The sequence below is a fragment of the Gossypium arboreum genome, chromosome 11 (genome assembly GCF_025698485.1).
Source record: "Gossypium arboreum isolate Shixiya-1 chromosome 11, ASM2569848v2, whole genome shotgun sequence".
In the NCBI taxonomy this organism is placed as follows: Eukaryota; Viridiplantae; Streptophyta; class Magnoliopsida; order Malvales; family Malvaceae; genus Gossypium; species Gossypium arboreum.
The window spans coordinates 98,783,099-98,793,659 of NC_069080.1; the positions used below are offsets into that span (position 1 = coordinate 98,783,099).

Genomic DNA, 10,561 nt, shown 5'->3' on the forward strand with positions numbered 1-10,561 from the left:
CTCTTAGTGGCTTTAGCGACGCTTTTTGAAAAACGCCACAAAAAATGGAAAAAATTAAAATACTATTATTTAAAGTAATTTTATAGATTTTTGGTAAATGACTAATTGTTTTTAATTTATATGTTAAATATTTTCTTATATAATTGTAAAAGTGATAGTTTTAATTTTAAAATATTGAGTTAATTATCTTTATAGTTTAGGGTTTACGGTATATGGTTAAAGGTTTAATGTTTATGAGTTACTATTTTAAGGTTTATGGATTATGGGTTTAGGGATTATGGTTTACGGGTGGTTTAAGGGTTGGGGTTTAAGGTTTAGGTGTTAGGGGTTCATGGTTCAGGGTTTATGTTTTAAGATTTAGGGTTTAGGGTTTAGGGATTATGAGTTTAGGTGTTTAGATTAATTAATGTTTCTTAAATTTATATGATAAATATTTTCTTATATAATTATAAAAGAGATAATATTAATTTTAAAATATTGAATTAATTATCATTATAGTTTAGGGTTTAGGGTTTAGGGTTTAAAGTGTATGAGTTACTATTTTAAGGTTTATGAATTATGGATTTAGGGATTATGGTTTATTGTTTAAGGGTTAGGGTTTAAGGCTTAGGGGTTAAGAGTTAGGTTTTTAGGGTTTAGAGATTATGTTTATGATTTAGGGTTTAAGGGGTAGGGGTTAGGGGTTTAAGGCTTAGATTAATTAAAAAATAATTTATTATATAATTATAAAAGAGATAATATTAATTTTAATATATTAAAATTATGATTATAGTTTAAATTATGTAAGAGATAATTTCCCCCTTTTCCTTAATCCGAATCCTTAAAATAATCACCCCTTTTTCCCCAATTCGAAATCCAAAATCCCCGGTAAATGTTTCTTTTTCTAACAATGGTTTAGTGTGCAATTGTATACATGAACTTTAATTTGATCCAGTTCTTGTAAATTATTAACACAATTATTGATATAACATAATTTTATATTTATATACTGCAGACATAAATATTTATATTTATCCAATATAAAAATATATTGATGTATTTATTTTTTAAAATGTGTATGATTAAATCAAAATTAATGTTCCAACTATACATGTAAACCACAATTAGAATTTCACGCCTATAATTACACATTAATCCGAAATTCATATATAATTCGAGATGTATCTCTATCAAAATTTAGGTGTATACATATAATTAAATGCCATTTATATAAAAATCTAAACAATTAATGCAGACTATACTTAAAAAAATAATGCTTGTATTCTTTGTATCATTTTGTATTATTTTAATTCATCGATTCCATTTTATTTCTCTTAAAGTTTCTTTTTATATTTTATATGTTAATTTAAAAATTATAAAAATATTCAAAAATTTTAAAATTTAAAATAAAAATAAAAATAAAAATTAAAAATTAAAAATTAAATATTAAATATTTAATATTTTAGTTCATATTTTAATTAAAAAGTTTAATATTCAAAATTTAAAAAATTCTAAAAATGATAATCTCAGCCCAAAAATTTTGAAAGAAAAAATAAAAATATGTTAAAATGAAAAAATTTAAAATTAAGTAATAGTGGCATTTTTAGGCAAAACGCCACAAAAAATTGAGCTATAATGGCATTTTTAATGGAAATGCCGCAAAAAAGGAAAAATCAAAATCCCTTTACCCGCTCGTTACTCCCTCTTCCTCTTATCTCCGTCGTGCACCCTAAATCCCCCAAATAGCTCTCAAAATTTGCCCCCAAAATTCCCATTTCCAGCAACACCAAGTCAATACATCTATTGTATTTGTTCGGCTAAGAAAAAAAAGGGAAAGAAGGAGGTCGGGAACCGGCGAAGTTCGTCGGATTTCACCCATTCGTCATCGGAGCTTCCAAAAAAAAACTCTTTATCTGAGTTTTGATCGCGGATATAGAAAAGAATCAGCAAAATCAAGGGATCTGGACCTCTTGTTACGACCATGCTCGTTGCATCTACGGTGGCTCTCACTTCGTCTTCATCCGCCGAAGTCCAACATGTTTCTTTTTCTCCAACCTCCTCCAACCAGGTTTATTCCCCCCTTTTTAATTAGAGCATTTTTTTTCATTAGAAGTTAGAAATTTGGCCTAAATGTTTCTTTTTTCTTTAATTTTGTAGAGATTTTACTGGGAAATTTCGGCTGCTTAAATCTATTAATTCGAATGCCTTGCTTCTGGATCTAGATTTGCTCATTTAATTTTACTTTAGTAGCACGATTCATTTGCTTTAATTTTAAATTAAATATTTAGTTCTTGATCTTAACATGGAACAATTGATTATGTAGGAGTCAAAGGACAGTGCGTCGAGGAATCGTACGACGTTAGTAAGGAGGTTAAAATTGTATTATTATTAAAATTGTTTAGATTTTAATCATAATCCTTGTTGTGATTGAAAGATAGTGTATTTTGAACATTCTTCTTCCATTTCAATCTATATTTTCTCTCAGAAAATTCCAACACCAAGACCATTAAGGGAATTTCCTCTATTTTCAACTAAATCTGACCTTATATGGCTCTTCCATTCAACTTGGGTGCCTCAACCTAAGTTCACTGTTGTTTTTCTTGCTCTTTTGCTAAGTTTGAGCAATGGTAAACATAATGAAGTAAAGCTAAAATATTAAACTGTCCCTGCCCTAGAAGCCATTCTGATTGATAATAAATGAAACAATGAAAGAGAGGAATGCGTGTTTTTTTTATTTATGTTTTTCTTGTTTGTTTTTAGTGTGGGTTTGGCTGAGGGGCATGGTAGGTTCTCCCATGAATATTAGTCCTGTGTAATTTGGAACAGTAATGCAACTTTTCATGGTGTTGATGTACTCTGTAAGAGAAAAAAGAATGAGGTGGATGAAGGGAAAATAATAATAATGTTTGAAATCATTGACTATATATTGCTCTTTAGATGAATCTCTTAAATCTTGAACTCTCTGTGTCCAGGTTGACATGGTTATAGTACCAGCCACAACTGGACAGATGGGTGTTCTTCCAGGACATGTAGCAACAATTGCAGAATTGAAGCGTGGTGTGCTGTCAGTGCATGAAGGAAGTGAAACTACAAAGTACTTTGTCAGCAGCAGTTTTGTTTTTTATCCATGCCAACTCATTTGCAGATATAATTGCTATTGAGGCAGTGCCACTCGATCGGATTGACGTAAATCTTGTCCAGAAAGGGCTTGAAGATTTCACCCAGAAGCTGAGCTCAGCCACAACTGAATTGGAGAAAGCTGAAGCACAGATTGGGATTGATGTTCATAGCGCACTAAACTCAGCTCTCACAGGCTAACCGTTGTTTGTCATTATGTTCATTGGTTAGTCAATTTGTCCCCTTCTGTTTTATGTTTATCTCATGGATGCTGGTTTGATTCTGAATACAGTGGTTCTATTTGTTCTGAATATTTAAAGAGATACTGCTTGATTAATAAAGAGGAAACCGGAGATTTTGATTTGATATATAATCAAATACACTAGTATTAGTGGTAGTAGCATAAAAGCAGCAATGGCTAGAGATTATAGCTAAGGGAATTAATATAATAGAGAAAATCACTTCATAAGATCTCAGCACTAATATTTAGCATCTATAAAAATGTAGGTGGTGTGTTCTTTTTGGTCTGACACATTTTGGTATCCATTTGCCACATTGGGTTTTGATTAAATCTAGAATCAAGTCGACGGAGGGCAAGCTCTTTCTGTACTATTTTTTTTCTAATTAAAAAAACTTAAATTTAGAATCTTGCTTAAAGGCATTAAATTTTTTACCACTCGACTCAAAAGATGTCGAAGGTGATGATGTATTATGGGCTATTTGTTGTCCGGTGATCATCTAAGTTATGACTTTAAAATAAAAGCTTGGAACTTGAAGGAGTACTTGCCATGTCAACTTTTATATATTTCATAAATAAAGAAAAGAATCATCGTCGCTCCGAAAAACAAGAAAAAGGTATTTATTACTTCCAAATCCAATAAATGATTAAACAAATTCTTGATCTTGCATAGCATCTAGTCAGATTGCTTTTTATATTGTGTTGTTGCACTTGGGGGGTTTTTCCTTTTAAGAAAGAATACTTGGTGAGAAAATTTTTGGAATAAATCACATTACAATCAAATTTTATTATTTTAGTGCTATAACTTCCCTAATTTAAAGCTATACTTACTATTAGTTTTTTTTTTCAAAGAAAAAGCTTTACATCCCTTAAATAGCATATTCTGTCTCTATAATTTAATTTGTTTATTTTTATTATTAAAATTCTTGATCTTAACATGGATCTAGATTTGCTCATTTAATTTCACTTTAGGAGCACAATTCATTTGCTTTAATTTTAATTTTGTTGTTATTAAGGAGGTTTGTGTAGATATAAATCTTCTCATCTGGTTATCTATTATTTTTCCCTTATATATATATATATTTTAACTCAGATTGTTACTGTTTACTATTTAGTCATATGGAAATTGACTTACCCTAAGCTGTAGCTTTGAAACAATTATAGGTAGCTAATTTTATGAGAAGATTTCTAGTTTGATTCTGCCTATGTCATAAAAACTTGAATTGATAGATGAAAAAATATTGAGTGAAGTGATAACCTATATTACATTTTAAAAAGAGAATGTATGTTTAAATTTTGAAGGTAATATTATTGAAAGAGACAAATACAAACTTCAAATATAATATTATATTAATAGTAAATTTGACAAGAAAAATATAAAAAAAATCATAAAAACTTTGAGTTTTAAACCAAAAGAGGAAGGGCAAATGTTAACTTGAAATTAGAAACCTGTTGATTGTTTACCCGGAGGGGCCTCTGAGCAGGAACTGTGTTTGTACTTTGCATTTCGTGTTTAAATGGTTTAAATTTTCATATAAATTACAAGAGAAATAATTTGTTTTTTTTCACAAAGTACATCTACTATCTTGTTTTTAGCGTTAGTAACAATTGTGGTTGTTTTGAGACCTCATAATTGATTAAAACTAATAAGTAAAAAAACCATCAATAATTGAGGTTTTTTATATGATAGAAGCTATTTTTTATGCTGTTATATCATTCATAAAAGTTAATTTTTTTCTATGTTAATTTTATATGTTAACTTTGAAGTACATTTGTCCGATTCTCAATGCATTTTCTTATATATTTTCTACCCAACATCCATTCTTTGGTCACAAAATGATTAAAAAATATATGATTAAAATCATAGACTTCTTTTGATGTTTTTGTCTTATATATGATTAAAATATATATGATCTAAAAGCAAGAGAGAAGGAACTTAAAGCAAAAGAGGTTGAACTGAATAAGCGTGAACAGGTAATTTGTTCTTATATGTTTGAATGCAATATGTAACTGTGTTGTATGGAAGGTGACTTTGCTATTCATTTTGCTCTTAGATTAAATTGTCCTTGTAGTAACTGAATGTTAACTTTATATTTTGCAGGAGTTGAGAAGGAAAGAGGATGCAATAGCACGAGGTAGGTTCTTTTTTATTTTTTATCTTGATGAATCTTGATGAGTCCCGAGTTTATCCATTACCAGTTTTATTTTGACATGAGTTCTTGACATGAGTCCCTTAAACATCTTTTGCTTTTTTCTTCCAAAATTTTAACGTCTTTCCATTAGAGTTTCATTGTCAAGTTTATCTCCTTCTTTTTGATCGACATTTTCAATACTTTGGGTTCAAGATCCCTTATATGCTAGAGGTATAGAGTTCGAACTTTGGCATGAGCTTGTTTTTCAGCAACTATGACATTTTGCGCTCATCTTCAACGGTTAGACATTTCAAAGTGACTAAAGATAATACCAAATTTGTTTGAATGAAAAATAATTACTTTATCAATGCTATTGGACGTAGAAATTAAGATTATGATAACTAAAAACCTGTGATATTTGTGAGCTTAATAAAAAAAGTGAAACATGTTATGAGTCGCATGAAATCGAGAAAGGAGATAGACATTAAACACGTGAGGTTTGTCATGACATCTCATTTAACCTTCATTTGACCCTTTTTGTCTTTTTCATATATGCTACTTATTTTCTTTTTGAAGCCTTTACAAGTCCATCAACATGAAACTGGATTTATGCCTGTCACTTATTTACAGCGACATTAGCATTTACGATTAGCCTAGCATCAATTTTTTTTATGATGGGTTTACTTTTTACTGATTTAACTTTCATTACAGTAAATGGTATAGCTAATTTCCTTGTTTTGCTCAATCAGGTGACCAAGATTTTGTTTAACAATTTTTTTTATTGCTGGAACAAGTCTTAACCAAGATCAAGATCAAAGTACTTCACTAAGTTATATATGCAGGCATTGCAATACTTTGGCTTCATCTAAGCTTGAACCAGCCCTCTATTGTATATTGTTTCTTCTTCTTTTCTGATCTTTTTCCTTTGATTAATGTGAGGTGGTGATGATTTGGCATTATTTTCTCACTAGGATGAATTTTGTTTTAGAAATTGTAATACTTTGTGTGCTATTTTTTATGTATTAAATTACATATTGAATCAATGTTTATGTATTAAATTTAAATTCATTAATTTTATATTTAGTTTTGAAGTTTAAATTTTAATGGAAAATTTAATTTAATTAATATTTTTTTATTTATCCTTAAAGTATATAGTTTAAAGTTCAAATTTCAAAATTAAACATAATATAATATTTAACATAGAAATAAATATTATTTAATTAAAATAAAATATATTTTTTAAATGTCATGATTTTTAGCGGCGTTTTTGGGAAAAGTGCCGCTAAAGCTCGTGATCCTGCTAAAGGTCTTGATCTTTAGCGGCGTTTGTGGGAAAAGCGGTTAAAGGTCATTATCTTTAGCGGCGTTTGTGGGAAAGCGCCGCTAAAGGTACTGATCTTTAGCGATGTTTGTGGGAAAAGTGCTGCTAAAGGTCATGTTCTTTAGCAGCGTTTTTTTCAAATAAACGCTGCAAACTTTAGCTGCATTTTTTGCAGCGCTTGTAAAAACGCTGTAAATAGTTTTAGCACCACTAAAGACCTTAAAAGACGCCGCTAAAAGTCAATTTTGCTGCAGTGCATCTATCCTATTGCAGATAGTTCGTGGGTAAGTCCGATGCAGTGTGTGCCGAAGAAAGGTGGAATCACAATTGTTGAAAATGAGCGTAACGAGTTGATTCCAATGAGAGCTATTATTGGTTGGAGAATTTATATTAATTACAGAAAGTTGAATAAAGCCATTCGGAAGGACCATTTTTTGTTGCTTTTTACGGATCAGATGTTAGATCGACTCGCAGGTAATGAATTCTATTGCTTTTTAGATGGCTATTTGGGATATAACCAAATAGTTGTAGCTCTAGATGACCAACATAAAACAACCTTTACTTGTCCATACGGTACGTTTGCTTTTAGGCAAATGCCTTTTGGTTTATGCAATGCACCTGCAACATTTCAACAATGCATGATGGCAATATTCACTGATATGGTTGAAAATTTTGCTGAGGTTTTCATGGATGATTTTTCTATTTTTGGCAACACTTATGATATTTGTTTGAGTAATTTGGCTAAGGTACTGAAGAGATACGAAGAGCTGAATCTTGTCCTTAACTGGGAAAAATGCCATTTTATGGTTAAGGAAGGGATTGCCTTAGGGCATAAAATCTCAGAGAGAGGAATTGAAGTCGATAAAGCAAAGGTGAACATAATTGAAAGGTTACCAGCCCCAGTTAATGTGAAATGAGTCAAAATTTTTCTAGGCCATGTCGGTTTTTACCGATGGTTTATCAAAGATTTCTCAAAAATTTCTAAACCGTTGTGTTTGTTGTTAGAGAAAGATACAGTGTTTGATTGCAACAAAGCATGTTTGGAAGCTGAAGATCTAAAAAAATAGTTAATCTCAGCCCTAATAATCGTTACACCTGATTGGAACTCATCTTTTGAGTTGATGTACGATGCAAGTGATTATGCCATTGGAGCTGTGGAACAACGAAAATGTGCAAGTGTACACAATCGCAGCAAGTAATAAAGTGACAAGTAAATGTCGAGTTATAATACCCACAGGTACTGTGAAAATAATTATTTATGAATGCAATTTAAAACACTTTGGTGAAAAAAAATATTTTGATTTGAGAAATGATTAAAAACTAGAAAACAAGGTAAAATAAAATAAAATAAAATAAAGTTCTAATGCACGATTTCAAAAGCTTATTTTAATCAAAATGACATAATTGTGTTAGATTAATTACATTTCTTAACTTAGAATTATTAAACTCATGTTTATGTTGTTAAGAATAAATTCACAGCAACTCGGTAATTTGCTAACTTATTGACATACTTACCTACAAAAATTCATTCATCTCTTGACTATATCTCTATGGCAATTCATCCGATTAAACAAACTTTAATAAGCAAATGTGTTAATGCACATACATACTTATGAAATTGAAATAATCTCTTGTACATATCTCTATGCCAATTCAAACAATTAATTTAATCAAAATAAGCACATAAAAGATTTCTTAAGGTAAAAATGTATTTCTACCTTGAAACAATTTAATCACAATAATGTTGCAAGTTATGCAAGGCAATTGTATCGCTCGATATTGTTGCTAATTTAACCCTTAACTATCTTAGATGACTAAACATGCATTGATTAAGTATCGTCTCAATTAATTACAATTTCAATCCATTTAAATAATTTATTTCATTAGTTACCTTACAATTTTAATGCAAGAATAACTTAGTCATGATTTTACTTAACCAAACATCTTACCGAGGCCTATAACAACTGTCGAAACCATTTTAATAGGAGTTTGAAAAAAAAAACCGGGTTCGACTTTTTTTAAAAAAATGAAAAATGGGAGTCGCCACAAACCTTTTTAGGTGTGATTGGATCACCTTATAAAACGTTTTGGTCTCGAAAATTAGGAAAATAGGTTCGAGTCGATTACGTTTGAGGAAGGATTAGGACCTCATAACGCCCAAAATTGGTACCAAATTGAATAGTTTTCGTCTTAATGTCAAAATTTGAAAGGATTTAAAATAGGATCCCTTTTTAAAACCGAATTATTTAAGTTGAAAATTGAGATTCCTTAGCTCAAAAGAATACAAACGTCACATCCAAAGATGATAGGACACGATATTCTTAAACTCTCGAATCGAAATCATCTCGTGATTTACAAAATCTATTTAGAAGGATACTTTAGGCATTTATACAAACGGGACATCGCAACCCAGCATGTTAGGGTACTATTTCCTAATTCCTAAATACGAAAAACATTAAAAAAACTTTTGGATAAAATATGAAAATTAAATGAAATACATTTTTAAAATAATGATTTGAGTAAAATTTAAAAATAATTTACTAAGAGTAATACTAAAAAGAATTATTAAAAAATGAAATAGTTTGATATGATACTAAAATTATTAAAAAAATAAAATATATACAAAAAAATCAGGGAAACATGGATTAAATCAAAATAAAAAGGGTTGAAAAACGAAGATGAACAAAGAATAAAATAAGAACAAACCGTAGAAAATAAGAACGTAAGAGGGAGAGAAATTTGAGTGAAAGCTCTTAAAAAATTTTTATTGTTTCCCAAAACTCCAGTGTGTTTACAATGAAGGGAGAGGCCTCTATTTATAGTTGAACCTCCTCAAATCCAACGGTACAGATCAATTACATCAACAGTTAAGATTAAAAGGTATCTACAAATTAAATCTCTAAGATTACAAAATCATATCTTCTAAGATTGCATATCATATCTAACATTGCAATCATATCTAAGATTGTATCATATCTAAGATTGCATATCATATCTAAGATTGCATATCATTGAAGATTATATTTCCATATGAGTCAAGCTTGTAGATGGACCTTAAATCTTTTCAAGTAATGGGTCATTCCGATTGGGCCAAATTATATTTGTAATTTTGGACTGAACTTGGACTTCGTTTTTTTGGGTTTATTATTTTGTTTTTGGACTTATTTCGGGCCCGGCAAAATTGAGTGTCTACAAATGCCCTCTTTGCTCATTGTTGTAATCGAATATAGCAAAGACTATAAAAGGACCAATTTTGCCCGGGCTCGCCGAGTCTTGAGTTCTTGATCCTTGATCGTCTTTAAATGGCCTCTTGACGGCTTCAATCTGCTTCATTGCAACTCAGGAAGGCAATATCTGCTATCTTTGATCTGCTCACCGTCTAATACAGAGATCCCAAATCTGTTATCTTCGATCTTCTCCCCGTCTAATACAGAGATGCCAAATCTGCTTCTTCAATCTGCTCCCTGTCTAATACAGAGATGCCAAATCATATCTCCGATTTGCTCCCGTCTAATCTGAGAGATGCCAAATCATCATCTTGGATCTACTTGATGTAAACACATGAAGGTCAGATCTGCTATGTCTTCGATCTGCTCCCCATCTAATACAGAGATGCCAAATCATCTTAGATCTGCTTCAATGAAGGTCCAATCTGTTATGTCTTTGATCTGCTCCCCGTCTAATACAGAGATGCCAAATCATCTTGGATCTGCTTCAATGAAGGTCTGATCTGCTATGTCTTTGATCTGCTCTCCGTCGAATATGGAGATACCA

The 10,561-nt window shown here is 30.6% G+C and overlaps 1 pseudogene; it reads left to right on the forward strand.

Moving 5' to 3' along the window:
• Nucleotides 1-1,606: 1,606 nt before the first annotated feature.
• Nucleotides 1,607-6,509, forward strand: LOC108474275 (ATP synthase subunit delta', mitochondrial-like; annotated as a pseudogene).
• The last annotated feature ends 4,052 nt before the right edge of the window (nucleotides 6,510-10,561 follow it).